The sequence below is a fragment of the Lynx canadensis genome, chromosome C2 (assembly GCF_007474595.2).
Source record: "Lynx canadensis isolate LIC74 chromosome C2, mLynCan4.pri.v2, whole genome shotgun sequence".
NCBI classification, from domain to species: Eukaryota; Metazoa; Chordata; class Mammalia; order Carnivora; family Felidae; genus Lynx; species Lynx canadensis.
The window spans coordinates 77,915,591-77,931,498 of NC_044311.2; the positions used below are offsets into that span (position 1 = coordinate 77,915,591).

The 15,908-nt window shown below is 43.3% G+C and overlaps 1 protein-coding gene across 3 annotated transcripts in view; it reads right to left on the reverse strand.

Moving 5' to 3' along the window:
* Window positions 1–15,638, reverse strand: part of DGKG (diacylglycerol kinase gamma) — a 202,419-nt gene extending 186,781 nt beyond the window's left edge. For 2 of the 3 annotated variants that reach the window (XM_030329775.1, XM_030329772.1), the window contains exon 1: window positions 15,443–15,638. The gene's annotated coding sequence lies outside the window, so the exon portion shown is untranslated. The remainder of the gene's footprint in view (window positions 1–15,442) is intronic. The other variant, XM_030329774.1, reaches the window with a different exon arrangement.
* Between the last annotated feature and the right edge of the window lie 270 nt (window positions 15,639–15,908).

The window sequence follows — 15,908 nt, forward strand, 5'->3', positions numbered from 1 at the left end:
AGATTAGTGGAAAAAGAAATTCTATAACTATTATTTTTTAAAATTAAATGTCAAGAACAGAATGACTCTCATAGTTGAACCAAGGATTTCAGAACATTTTATTGTCATTGTCCCATCCTTTTCCATAGACTCCAGACAAACACCAGTCTTTTCAGGCTTTTAAAGTTGTCATCTGGGGCTTTAAATCTCAACTTGTTGTCTCATAAATTTTTGTGACAATGCATACCTTCTCTTTGAATATATTTTACTTTTGCATAAAGTTTTATTTTTTCTTTTTTGAGAGACAGCATATGCACGCATTTGAGTGGGTGAGAAGCAGAGGGAGGAGAAAGAGAATATTAAGCAGGCTCCACAACTTGGGCTCGATCTCATGACCGTGAGATCATGACCTACACCAAAATCTACAGTTGGAGGCTTAACTGACTGAGTCACGCAGGCGCCCCTGCATACAATTTTAAAACTGGATTCACAACAATAATTTAGACATCTCTTTTTAAATTGGCTTCAGTGCTAATTGCCTATCTTTTATAACATTACTTTCTCCAAATACTTGATTTGATTTTCAGTAAAACAAACTGTGCTCATTGGTTGCACCTAATAGGTTTTAACCTTATTGGGTTTTAGTTTCCTTGCAATCCCTCCATATTTCATTTGCATTTTTGCATACCATATTTCATTTTCATCTCTGCCTGTTCTCATTCTCTTCTGATTTGTAAAAGCCATGGTTCCTTGCCCTCTTAAGAGCATTCCAGTCTCCTAAAATACTCTTTTAGATCCAGCTGGAAGAGTTCATTTATTTTCATTCTGTATGCTATTCTTTGCACCCTTCTCTTGCATTTTCCTTAGTTCCTTTCTGTTTTACTCTTTACTCATTCTTAGAGAAGGAAGCATTCTACAGATTTGATGCTTGTCAAGTAACAGGTCCTGGATCTTATTCTCACCAAATGCTAAATTAACAGTGGCAGGTAGATATGCACACGTCTCAGGTGACATCAGGTTTCCAGAATATATTGTCCTAGGGTAACTCTACTTGAATTTTATTTTCCTCTTAGTGCTAAGACAATTTCTACTTTTTGGAATTATCACAATACTTCACAAAATGATCAAAACTTCTCAACATTTCATAAGCATCTTAATAGATCTATATTCTTTATTCATGAATGTGAAATCCAATATATATCCATTGCATCAATTCCTTATATCCTTAAAATTCTTTACATACTCACTTGTTGTCGTCACTCAACAAGTGACATACTCACTTGTTGTTGAAGATTGATAGAGATACATTTGCCACTGCAGTTGTTTTGACAATTTTTATTTATTTTAATATTTATGTTTTAGAATAAAAATATTCATGGGTGATATGCCTTCTAACAAATTATATCTCTTAGCGACAGTTAATGCATCATTTAATGTTTCCTGCATTAAATTCTATTTTGTCTAATCTTAATATTGCTCTCCTTTCTTTCTTTGGTTTGCATTTTCCTGGTATATTTATACTCTTTCCTTTTTTTTTTTTTAATCCTTTCTGTCCCACTTTGTCTTAAACAGCATATATTTAGAATCAGTTTTTGCCCGATCCGTGTCTCTTTGTCTTTTAATAGAAATGATTAAGCCATTCACACTTAATGTGATAACATATTTGACCTCACTTCCATCATCTTATTTTGTACTTTCTTTTTTTATATACCCTTGCTATTTTCTTTATTAGTTGTTATCTTGGCCATACCATTCCAAATCTTTCTCCTAATTTTAAAGTTAAACACCCCATTTGTAGTCCTATATTCATCTACTCTCTTACTTAAATATGTATTTAGTAATTGATACCTCTCACAAAATGAGAACTTTAGTATTTCAAGTGCTTTTTCCCCCTGGAGTAATCTCAGTTTTTAGACCCAGATTATTACCATTAAATTTTTCATCTATTTTTTAATTAAGAATTATTTTATATTTTGCATGTTTCATACCATATTCATAACATTTAAACATTAAATTTGCTCAACTGGTTTCATTATTCACCTCCTATCTTTTATATCACATCAAATCCATCCCCAAATATTAATATTCATTAATTTCCCTGTTGATCAGAATATTTTGAATAAATGCTTTTTTCCCTAAAGGATTTCAGTGGTCTACTTTCTGTGAACTTCTTTTGTCTGACAATATCTTTTTTCCCCTCACATAATACTGACACAGTTCTGGGTCACAATCTTATTACCTCAAAACTCTGTACCTACACATCAACTTCCTTCTGACATTTAGTGTTACAAAATGTTTGACACGCTTATTTTTTTAAATACTGGTTTTTTTTCTGATTGCATACCAATAGATTTTTTTATCTTATAAATTAGCAACTTCTACCAGAATATATGTTTAATTTTCCCCAGTACACAATGAATATTTTGAGTTGAAATCATAAAAATAGTCTTCTATACTTTTTATAACTCATCTTCCATTTTCTCTTCTGAAAAATTCTATATTTTAATGTTTAATCTGTTGAATTATAGCTTCCATTTTTTTCACTCATTAGTTTGTTTATGTGTTTTCTATCAGAAGTAGAAGAATTTACAGTCATCTTTAGTGGTCTGCTTCCAGTTTAATTCTGCAAAACATTTTTCATTTTATTTTTATTTTTTTAATATTTATTTTATTTTTGAGAGAGAGAGACAGAGTACGAGCGGGGGAGGTGCAGAGAGAGAGGGAGACACAGAACTCGAAGCAGGCTCCAGGCTCCTAGCTGTCAGCACAGAGCCTGACATGAGGCTGGAACTCACAGACTCAGGGACCGTGAGACCATGACCTGAGCCGAAATCGGCTGCCCACCCAACTGAGCCACCCAGGTGCCTCACATTTTTCATTTTAAAGGAGGAAAAGTTTCCTAATCTCAGATTGCTCTCTTTTAATAGCTCCTGTTACATTCTTTTCAATCTCTAAATAGAACTTGGAACTGTTTTAAAAACGTTTTCTCCTATTTTTTCAATAGTGTCTATTTTACATGGAGAAATTAGTTTTACATTCTCAGAGGTCTTCCTTATTCTGAACTGCTAAATACTGTTTTCATGAGCTTTGACCATGTGTTGACTGCGAGTGAGTCCCACAGCCCATAGCCATGTGTGCTGGCCAAAGTGTGTCTGAGGAGGCACAGACATGATTGAGATGCTGAGGTGGTGTTTCCCATCACCAACCTGCCTAGTATTAGTATAGTCCCCTGCCACTTAAATATATATGTTTAACTATATTGAGATATAGTATATATTAATATATATTATATACATTGTATATGTATTATGTATATAACATATTATTATATATATTTTTATTTTTTTAAGTTTATTTATTTATTTTGAGAGAGTGAGAGGCAGAGAGAGAGAGAGAGAGAGAGAGATGGAGAGACAATCCCTAGCAGGCTCCAAACTGTCAGCACAGAGCCCAACATGGGGCTTGAACCCACAAACCGTGAGATCATGACCTGAGCCGAAATCAAAAGTCAGATGCTTAACCGAATGAGCCACCCAGGCACCCCCATATATATACCTTTTTATTTATTTATTCATTTATTTATTTTTAATTTTTTTTTTCAACGTTTATTTATTTTGGGGACAGAGAGAGACAGAGCATGAACGGGGGAGGGGCAGACAGAGAGGGAGACACAGAATCGGAAACAGGCTCCAGGCTCTGAGCAGTCAGCACAGAGCCCGACGCGGGGCTCGAACTCATGGACCGCGAGATCGTGACCTGGCTGAAGTCGGACGCTTAACTGACTGCGCCACCCAGGCGCCCCTATACCTTTTTAAATGGTGGCAAAATATACGTAACATACAATTTATGTTTATTTCTGGTAGTAAAATACACGTGACATAAAATTTACCATTTAACTATTTTCAGGTATACAGCTCAGTGGCATTAAGTACATTCACACTTTTGTGCAACCACCCCCACCATCCATTCACAGAACTTTTTTCATCTTACAAAACTGAAACTCTGTACCGCTACATGATAACGCCTCATTCTCCCCTCCGCAGCCCATGGAAACTACCATTCTCTGTACTTTTGACTATACTAAATACCTCCTATGAGTGGAAAAGTACAGTATTTGTCCTTTTGTGACTGGTTTATTTCACTTAGCATAATGTCTTCAAGGTTCATCCATGTTGTAGCATACATGAATATTCCATTCCTCTTTAAGGATGAACAACATTCCATTGTAGACACATACAACACTTTGCTTATCCATTTGTTCATTGATAGACACTTGGTTGCTTCCACCTTTTGGCTCGTGTGAACAATGCTGCTATAAATTTAGGTGTGCAAATAACTCTTCATGCCCTTGCTTTCAATTCTTTTAGGTATATATCCAGAAGTGGAAATGATAGCTATATGGTATTCCTATTTTTAACTTTTTGAAGAATCATCGTACTGTTTTCCATAGTGGTTTCACCATTTTACAATCTCACCAATAGTGCACAAGGGTTCCAATTCTCACATCTTCATCAACATTTGCTATATTCTTTTCTTTTTTTTTTTTGACAATAGCTGTCCTAATGGATATGAAGTAATATCTCATTACGGTTTGATTTGCATTTTCTTAATGATTGGTGATGTCGAGCATCTTTTCATGCACTTATTGGCCATTTGTGTGTCTCCTTTGGAGAAATGCTTTTCAAATCCTTTTTGAAGCGCATTTTTTAATTGGATTATTTGAGTTTGTGTTGAGTTTGGGGAGTTCTCTATTCTGAATATCAACCCACTTTCAGATATGTGATTTGCAAATAATTTTCTCCCATTGTTTATAGTACCCGTCACTTTACCCTCAAGAGTTGCTATTGAAATTCTTCTACTAGTTTCCTCTTTTTCATCTCCAGGCCAACTTTTCCTTCCACCCTGGTGACTGATGGGTTGGTTGAGCTTTCCCTTGATTCACTCTCACATATACTCTTTATAATGGACTATTGTCACATTTTTTTTAAGTATACTTACTTATTTTGAGAAAGAGAGAGCAAGCACAAGGGAGGGGCAGAAAGCAAGGGAAAGAGAGAATCCCAAGAAGTCTCTGCACTATTGTCACAGAGCCCGACGTGGGGCTCAGTCTCATGAAATGTGAGATCACGACCTGAGCAGAAATCAAGAGTCGGACTCTCAACTGACTGAGCCACCCAGGTGCCAAAATTTTCTGTTGTCAAAATTTTTGACATGTGGGTTACATGGTATCCTTTTTTGGCTGTCGGTACTATAATAAATATCCTCAAATACTTATATATTAATTTGGTCATTTCAATAAACAATTATGGGAGTAGGTGTGAGTTAAATGGGTATTCTTCATTTCTTATTTTCAAGGCAGTATTTCTCAAAGGTAGTATACCTGCACCAGAATCACTCTGAGCATTGGTAAAAAAAAAAAAAAAAAAAAAAAAAAAAAAAAAAAAAAAGATTGCTGGTTCTGGGCCCCTACGCCACATTTCTGAATCAGAATCTCTGATGGATAGTCTCCAGGCAAAAATAAAAATTCAAGAACTGCTAGGTTGACGGCTGCCATGTGAGCACTTGGAAGAGAAAGCAATGATTCCCTGGAACAAACCAAAGTTCACTCAGAAGTCATAGCAGGTGATTCTTCCGTCTTTTTGACAGGTATATTAGTTATGCAACTCAAAGACAGGAGATTTGACAAAGCTTCCCATGAGCCTTGCAGGCATGAAGGAGAAACTGTTGAATGCAAAGACAGGGATAATGTGCATGCGAGATCATGATTGGAGTGCAGTGTCCACCTTGGGTTCTGACATGCCAAAGTAGGTATTTAGAGAAAGTGTAATGCACCACAGGAGGTTTGCCAGAGAAGTTAAGGAGTTAAAAACCCTATAGAAGAATCACTGAGAGAACTTCTTGTTTAGCAATGATTCTTAACCCCATTGAACACTCGTGTCACTTGAGGGTCCTTAAAAATACTCAGGCCCAGGTTCTAACCCCAGACCAATTAAATTAGCATCTCCAGGAGTAGAACCCAGAACTGACAGGTCTGCAATTCTCTCCAGTTGATTTTAATGTTCAACCAAAGTTGAGAACCACTGACCTAGAGAAAAGGACCTTGATTACAAATTTGTGAAGCTCCAACGTGGAAGAGGAAGACAAAAAAAAAAAAAAAAAAATCCATGCTTGATAATTCACCTGGCAGAAGTGACACTGAGAATCTAGATAAGTCAGCAAATGGCTACTGGCATAGCTCACCTACCAAGCCCAGACTCTCAGTGCTGTGAGAGACTTCCTTCCCTTATTGAAGAGGCATGGATCTCTTTGACGGGAATCTTTCAGATATTGGCGATACATATATCAAGATAATGAAAACCGACTCCCATGATCTCATCAGCTCTTGTGGTTTCACTTGCCACTTACACTGATGATTCCCTAATCTGGGTCTCTAGCCACATAGCTCATCTGTCAACTACATCTCCACCTGGATCTCTCACTGACTCTTAAAATGGAATGTGCCCCAAACTGAATCATTATTAACCCTGTCTTTTCCCCTGTTCCTTGGTTCTCATGGTCACTGGAACCACTACCCTTCCAGGCACACAAGGTAGAAGCCTGAGAGCTACGCTTGACTCATGTGCCTCCCTCACTCCCTCCACATCCACTTAATTACAAGTTCTTTCTTGATTCCTTCCCTCCATCTGTCCCACCTTGTTCAGTCTTCATATTACCTAAATTCCCATGGAAGCCTCCCAATGGGCAGCCCTGCTTCCTGTCTTCTCCCCTCCCAACACTGCAGCTAGAAGGATTGCTCTAATGTTAAAATCTGAGCACGTCAGTTCCCACTTAAATTTTCCCAGTGGCCCTCCACTTTCTATGAGAAAAGATCTACATTCTCTTGGTTGACAGACAATACCCAAGTGCCCACATTTCCAGTCTCACCTCCCATCACTTCTTGAATCACAGTGTGCTCCGGCAACACGGAGCTGCAGACAAGAACTGCCTCTGAGCCATTGCTTACAGTTTCCTCTATTATCCACATTCACTTCTTCACTTCTACCCATCCTTTGAATTTCAAGTGAAGCTCATCTACTCCAGAGAGTAATGCCTGACCTCCTTGGTCTAATACTTTCCTAGGCTTGGGAGGTGACCCCCTCCTCTAGAATCTCATCTAAAGATAATAGTACACAATTTCTGGCTCTGTTCCATCCAGTTCCCAGAAAACTGGTTGGTCTTATCCCCAGAAACTACTCCTATGCCTAGCACAGAGGGGATGTTCAGTATATATTTGCTGATCTAATGTTAGTCAAGTGATTGGGCGAATTTCCTCAGGAATGCATTTGCCAATAATTTGCATGATTTAAGAATTAGGAACAATGGAAGCTTTGGGGTAGAGAGGGAATTTCCCCAGCTACAGGAACATGTAACTACTGGCTTCCTAATGATTGATCAAAATCACTCTGTGATCAGCCAAAGGCTGCTGGACATCCTGGCATGAGAAAAAGGAGGGGACCAACTTCCACAGTGGGTGTCCTGGGGTCAGATTCTGAGGATCATGGACATATTTGTTGATGAAACTTTGGGTTGACAAAAGTGGCAAACTGGATGAGAACACCCACCCCACTATGCATAGACCTCAAGGATTCTGGAAGGAATCTTCTAGTCCTTGCAGAGACTAAAACAGCTTTCTGTAGCTCTACTTTAACTGAAATACAGGGACACTGAGGCAGCTAGTAAAATGCCGTGGGCCACCATACAAGAGCAGAGAAGTGGAGAAATACAGCAAGGAATGAAAACATCTGGGCCAAACATTTCAAGCATGTCAGCATCTAAGGGTCAAAGTGGCCTTGCTGACCTCTGGCTACTTGGAACTTTCATACCAGATCAGCCATGAGGGAAGCAACAACTCAGTTTCTGTGTAGATGACACTGTTTATGCCTTAAGTGAGGAGAGAACTATCCATGCAGACCACCCAGAAAAGCAAGGTGGGCCCAAATGGCCAGCTGCACAGATGGGTCTGGGGTTTGTCAGCTGTGTGCCATTGAGTTTTACCTGTCCTCCCTTTTCTTGCCATAGTACACTCTTCGAGATCCATCCCATGGCCTCTGCTTTGACAAAATCATACTACTGAAATATGGCGGGTGATGTCTGTGCTGATTGTCTCACACTTGTGATTGGAATCAGGAGAGCACAGTGTTTTCTCCTAAGTATGGTACACATGCAAAGAATGGTTACTATTATTATGATTTTTATTATTTCTTTTAAAAAGTCTTTTCTTACATGAGCTTTTCTCTCTGTGCCCCTGTTCTGCCTTGAAGACCTTGTACAACTTGGAAAACAAGAGCCCTTAAGCTCTCCCTTACTTTCTCCTTTTAAATCACAATGCCAGGAAAGAAAGATTTTCACTGGGGTATCAATGACTTACAAGGTTAATTCCAAGGGCAAAGTGGACACTTTCTATCAAAAACAAAGGCTGTGTGCTTCTTCAGAAATGAAGATGAGGAGAAGCTGTGCCCTAGGGAAAGCATTGGGGAAGAGTGGGAGACCTCAGCTCATGTTCCTGTCTTGGATGTGTGACCCCAAGCAGGATACTTCCTCTCTCGATGCAGGATTCCTCACTTTAAGATGAAAGCCTGGGATCAGGTTCTCTCTAGTCTCCTTCCCTGAGTTCATCTTCTATGATACTAGAGACTCTTAGATCTGCCTCAAACGAATACAAGTCTTTTGGCCTAATTGAATAATATCCTAGGGTTCTAAGACAACATGCAATTGAGACCACTGGACCACTCTCCTTAACCTATTCAGAATCATAAAGTTAGCCACTATCACCACCACCACCATTACCTCCAGAGCAAAGAAAGTTCTATTTTTTAAATACGAAATACAATGTATTTCTTAAGTTGAGGGGCTGACGTTAAACCCCAGGGAATATTCTAGAATAGGATGTGTGATTATATTTTAGGACTGAAGTTGTGATCTCTAAGAACTAACAAGGGTTAACTGAAATTTAGATTATGTCAGAATAACAAAATAACTTCTTTGACAAAGTTATTGGCAGGCAGATCAGGGAAATACCAGTGATAAGGAGTATCTGGACTTTATCAAAACCTTGTAAGATTCCTTTGATAATTTCTTGAAAAAGATGAAGAAATATGGGCTGGGTAATAGCATAAAAAGTTGCATAAACTTTCTGAAAGAGTGCTGGTTACTTATTGAATTAACATCTATCTTTAGGGAGCATATAGTAGAATGCCTCAGATCCTATAATATTCATCATTTTTATCGATGACTTAGTTGAAGAGGTCATGCTCATCAGATTTGGGGATGACTGGAAGCCAGCTGGAAGGAACGACAAATACACTGGGTAACAGATTCAAAGCCGGAAATATTTGGGCTAGTTGGCGCGGAAGACAAAATTGAACAAGATAAAATGATTAATAAATGCAAGGGCTCCAGCTTCAGGTCCCACGGAGCCTCTGCACGAGCATGGGGGTGTGGGGCAGGTGATACACTTCAAGAGGAAGTTTAAAAGAGAGTTGTTGGGGCGCCTGGGTGGCGCAGTCGGTTAAGCGTCCGACTTCAGCCAGGTCACGATCTCGCGGTCCGGGAGTTCGAGCCCCGCGTCAGGCTCTGGGCTGATGGCTCAGAGCCTGGAGCCTGTTTCCGATTCTGTGTCTCCCTCTCTCTCTGCCCCTCCCCCATTCATGCTCTGTCTCTCTCTGTCCCAAAAATAAATAAACGTTGAAAAAAAAATTTTTTTTTAAATAAATAAATAAAAGAGAGTTGTTTTTTTTTTTCAGTTGGTACTAAGCCCAACAGGTTATTATGGATATAGATCCCTAATTCAACCTTACAAAGTTTTAACAGAAATATGAAATGTAAAATGAAGGAGGTAATCATCTCTATTTGGTATTAATTAAGCCTCCCTTGAAATTTTGTATTTTATTCCTTAAGAACAAAGACAGAAAAACTGGAGCAAGGATGGTAACTATAGTTAAGACACTGAAGCCAATGGCCTATGAGGCAGGTGGGGCTGTGCAAAGGGCGCAGGGAGGCTGGGGCCAGATCGTGCCATGAATTGGCTGTGAGATCCTAGCCAAGCCAATATTTCCCTCAGAGGTGGTGAGAGAACTCCCTAGGGAGAAGCATGAATGTTGGTGGTGGGCTCATCTGCTCTCCTCGGTTTTGCCCTCTGGTCAGATTGTGCTATCGGTGGGTTCCTTTCTCCCTTGTCACTCATCCAGGGACAAGACCCTTGAGCCCCCAACCCCAAAATTTTACACTTAATATTCTATTAACATTTGTAAATTATACCAATTTCTTCCCTTGGGAAGCCTTCAAAAATACCCCTCTTTGGGGGCACCTGGGAGGCTCAGTTGGTTAAGCGTCTGACTTCAGCTCTGGTCATGATTTCACAGTTTATGAGTTTGAGCCCTGTGTGGGGCTCTGTGCTGACAGCTCAGATCCTGGGGCCTGCTTCAGATTCTGTGTCTCCCTCTCTCTCTGCCCCTCCTCCCCCCTAAAATAAATAAACATTAAAAAGTATTTTAAAAAATACCCTTCCTTTGGCTTCCAGGGAAGTCAAGCTGATGGCAGTTCACATCTATGTTACCCCACACAACATTTACTGAGGTAGTAAGGCAAAAGGCTCTGAAATCACAGGACCCTGAGTTAAAACTCAGCCTCTCCTATTAGCTTCGTGAGTGCTTACCTAGACTTCCTGAGACTTAGTTTTCCTGTCTGTAGAACAGGGTTAATACCAGGCTCATAATGATATGAAGATTGAGACAACACATGCACAAAATATAGCACAATGTAGAGCACAGAGTAGGTGCCCAATAAATAGTATTCCAATATTACTACTACATTTACTACCACTATCCCTCCTCTTTCTTTCTCCCTACTCCCATTCTCCTTTGGAAGCCAGGAATTTCCAGATGAACATTCTATAGGAAATGTTCCATATGAGCATTTTCTTTCCTTTTTTAAAAATGTTTCTTTATTTTGAGAGAGAGCATGCTACACGAGCGAGGGAGGGGCGGAGAGGCGGAAAGAGAATCCCAAGCAGGTTCCACTCTGTCAGCACAGAGCCTAATGCGGGGCTCGATCCCATGAACTATAAGATCATGACCTGAGCTGATACCTAGTCAGTTGCTTAAATGACTGACCACCCAGGTGCCCCATACATGCATTTTCTAGTATGGCAGCCAGAAGATATATGTACGCACTACGAATATGACTCATGTGATTGAAAAATGGAATTTTAAGTTTTGTTTAATTTTAATGAATTAACTGCAAATGGAAATACTCCCATGTGGAAATAGCACAGCTCAAGACACCTTGCTGGTATGTTTCTGAGACTGCCTGGCCAGAGCAAATAAAGATGCATGGAACAAGAAATGCACATAAAGCACCCAGTACAGTCCCTGGAAATCTTATTTCTTCATTTACCACATTTAATTGTCTATAGTGCATAAGTCTACCTCAGGTGCTGGCGGTACAGTGAGAGCTGTACCTTCAAAGAGCTCACAATTTAGAGGGGGGTATGCAGGTAAGTGATTTCGCCATAGCGAGGCAAGTGTGTGCACAGGTGCTATGGGTGAAGTGGGGACAGGTCTCTACCTCAGATGAGCAGTCAGGGGAGCCTTCCCAGAAGGATGGTTTAAGATCTGAGCAGTCTTATGTAGATTTCATAGTGGGGACTCAATTAATATTTATGCAATTTACAACAACAGACTATATTCCAGGGCTATGAAACCCAGTGCTGGAGGTGGTGGCTATGAGGCAAACATTGTCTTATGGAAAACTCATACCTAGGGCCAACTTGTTGTCTTCAAAAATGTCCCCTTTGTGTCTTTTTGTATTGTCTAATTCTGTTTCTCTTCTGTAGCCATATCTTCTTCACCTGAGGACATTTTTTCAGATGATGAATATAACCTTATTTTTTATTGCTTTATTTGTAGTCACTAACCATAACTGATTTGGTAGGGGGCAGGGGGGCAGATGCACTCTGTTACATATAAGATAACATCAACTCCTACTGTGGTTTTGTTCTGGAATTCTGATACTTGGTACAAACAAATGGCTCTGTGAACATGGCCAGTATGTGAAGAAACTGTTACAGATTGGTTGGACTGGCTGAATCTGGCTGTGACAGTGACACACATTAACAGAAGTAAGAGTTATTCTAATTACTTCTACAGAGAAGTAGGATCTTTTGCACATTTCCACATTTTACACAATGTTTGATTTGCCCAAGTCTAATATATGACCTCTAGCCAGAGAATTCTGCAACTGACAGCTGCTCACATAAAAGCAGGTAGAGCATTGGGGCGCCTGGGTGGCTTGGTCCGTTAAGCGTCCAACTTCGGCTCAGGTCATGATCTCGCGGTCCGTGAGTTCGAGCCCTGCGTCGGGCTCTGTGCTGACAGCTCAGAGCCTGGAGCCTGTTTCAGATTCTGTGTCTCCCTCTCTCTCTGACCTTCCCCCATTCATGGTCTGTCTCTCTCTCTGTCTCAAAAATGAATAAGCGTTAAAAAAAATTAAAAAAAAAAAGCAGGTAGAGCTTTATACTGTATGGTTTCCATAATCACATGTGTGTGTATAAGGCTGGATGATACCTGTGATTCCTTCTCCCAGGAGGCCAGGGGGATGCTCGTGTGGGGTGGTTTGGTCACGTGAGGCCCTTGGTCTGTTTGAGTCTCTAGAGGTCACCTGCTTTGACTGTGACCGAGTTGCCTCTGATGGATGAAAGTGTACATTAGTGTAGCCTTTCCAAAAAGCAGCTTGTCCTGTATATCAGGAGTCTCAAAACATTCATGCCCTTTGGACCAGTGATTCTGCTTCTGGGAATCTATCCAAAGAAAGTATTTGGAAATGTGTGCAGCAGGGATGTTGTGCAGAGTTATTTGTAGTTGCTAAATGACTAACAGTGTAATAATATACAGCCATGAAAATGATGTTCATGAAGGACTTTTGCTATAACGCTAATGGGGGTGTGTGTGTGTGTAGAGAAGCAATAGTTACAGAGGTTAAGCAACCACCCAGGACCCAGACAGCCTGGATTTAAATCTTGGGTCAGCCTCTTACTAGTGATGTGGTGTGGGCAAGTCTCCTGAACTCTATGGGGTTGATTATAATACTTGCCTCAGAAAGTCTTCTGAGGATTAAATGACACAATGAATATAAAACACTCAGCACCTAAAATATACAGTTACTAGATACTCAATGTTGCCTCACTATAGATTATATGATTTCAAGGCATAAAAATGGCTAGTAAAGAAATATGCCAATATAGTAACAGTGTGGAAATGGGTGGTGGAATCATGAGTGGTTTGACCCTTTGCACACTTTCCAACTTCCCAAACTTTGTGCATCCAACATGAATTACTTTTACACTGAAAGGGTATATCATAAAAGATGTAATACAGTAAGATTTTTTCAAAAGAACTTATCACAACAAAATTGTACTTCTCTCTTCCTACCCACCCCTTCCAAGGCAGGAGCTGGGGGCAGCCTCCTCTCCCAGGGATTAGCAGGAGAGGGAAGGCCTGCTGGTGTGTGGGTTCTTCCTCCCACAGAGCCTCAGGCGTGCACAGCTGGGACCTCTGAGTGGCACCTGTTGAAAGTGCTCCATGTAGTGGGGGGGAAGGGGGGAGAGTTGGAACTGGTGTCCTTAGTAGTTCCTCCTATTTCTGAGAGTCTAGATTCCAAGATGCTCTGATATTTATCATTTTCGTCCCATGTCTTGATTGATCTGAACCAAACACTGAACTGAAAGTGTAAGGTGGGAAAGACTCATCTGCTTGCATCCCATCCCCAGACCCGTCCTAGAAAAATACCTGAAATAATGCCTACCGTGCTACACATAAACTAAGGGTGGCAAAGGAAAGACTTAGATCAGAGATACAACAGGGAAGTTAGCTTAGTTCCTGCTGCTTTATTTAATGAGTATAATTTATATTCAGAACGGAATCTCTGCCAAATACAGCCCTTTCAACAAGACAAACGGCAAAATCCCTCCCACGTTCGGACATATCCCTGGAACGAGGGGGTAGGTTATGAAGCACAAAGTAGGGGTGTGAGAGGGTATGTGTGTGTGTGTGTGTGTGTGTGTGTGTGTGTGTGTGTGTGTACGTGACCAAACTGCGATGACATCTGCCCCTTCGATCCAACGTCCTTCACTGACAACGAGGGTGCCCTGTGCTCCAGCAAATGGGCCGTATTCTACACAAAGCATCTCAGGCACCGAAATCGCGAATTCGTTCTCCCCATTGGAACCTGAGGGGCAGTTCCCAGCCCTAGGTCCTGACCGCTGTCCCTCATCAGTGACTACCCCCGGTCCACATCTCCAGACCCAAGGCGCGCGGCCCCCAGACCCCGAAATGAAAGAATGACCAACAGCGCTCCCCGGCCCTCCCGGGACAGCGAGGTCATCGTATGCTAATGAAGCCAGAGGAGCGGGCCGCGCCTGCCCGGGAGCGCGTCGCGTCGGCGGGTTCTCAGCTCTCCCGCGCGCCACTGCGGCGCAGCCACAAATCACCGCGCGCTGCCGCTGCCGCAGACCCTCGGCCGCGGGGAGGGGGCGTCGTGCCCGCCACTGTGAGTGCCGCAGCTGGATCACTCACATCTGGGGACGCCTCCTCGCTCCCTTCGCAGGCTTTCCACTGCAGTGATGGCGGGGGTGGGGGCGGCGCCTCAGAGTCACCTGTAGGGCTTTTCGGAACTCCGCCGCCCCCTCCGCAAATTCTAGTTCATCCGTCCAGAGAAAGAAAATGTCAGAATACGCAAGGTGAGATGGACCAGTGGAGTTCTGCAAAGCCCCACAGGTGCTACGAGATGCGCGCCCTTCAGGACGCAAACACACACACGGACACACATGTGGTGACTCAGAGACTAAACAGGTCGGCTTTATATTCTCTCCCATCCCTCCTCTCCCTCCCTAGCTTGTATTTGTCAAGGTGTCCGCGCGCTCTCCAGCCTCCCTTCAAGCTCCCCTAGCCCAGAGGCTCTGCGGACTGTCCCAAAGTCGTGGAACCCCGCGGGACGGCCAGAGGCTTTGGCGACCAGACGTCAGTAAAAGTATCCCCGCTCCTCGCCGCCCTTGGGCACCCTGGCGCGCGAAGTGGCTACCAACGAAGCAAAGTACACCTAGAAGGGGGGAATCTGGCCAGCTGCTGGAGCCAAGTGCCCGGAGCAACGCTGCCTCCCGCCCGCACACCTTTGGGGAGTGCAAGCTCTTCCCAGTCGAAGCGACAGCCGATGCCCTCGTGCCGCTCCCGCGCCCTCAGCCTCCCAGGGGTGCATCTCCTCCTGCAGGGGCTTTGCTGCAGGTGGCACCGCCAGGGTGGGCGCAGTGGCCTCCCCCGCCACTCCCTTCCCGGGCCGCGCGACCGGCGCCCGCTCCGCGCTCCTTTTCCAAGTTGTGGCCGCCCGCGCCCGCGAGCCCGAGCCCCCTCTGCCGCGCCGGCCGCCGTCTTACCTCACCATGCAACACTTGGTTGCGCGGTTCCCCGGGGCGCTCCTTCCTCGGGGCTTATTCCCTTACTTGGGAGGAAAGAGGAACCGAGAGGCAGGAAGGGGGGCCGGGGCTGTGGTCTGGGCGCCTTCCCGCCAGCGCAGCCCTCTCGGGGAGGGGGACGGCCCGAGCGGGCGCCGCGGGGCTGGGGCGGCGGGACGGGGGCTAGGCAGCGCCGGGTCCTGCGCCTGCTCGCGTATCCGCGGCTCCAAAGCAGTGCGTCCCGGCTGCCCGCTACTACGGCACTGCGGCGCCCCGCCCCTAGCCGCTCCGCGAGTCCGGCTGCCACTCTCCCGCGGAGCCCTGCCCCCGGGCGCAGAGCCCGCCCCGCACCCCCGCGCGCGCGCGCGCACACACACGCGCCACACACAAACACGCGCGCACGCGCGCGCCACGCACACACGTGAATGCGGATCGGCTGGCTGCGACC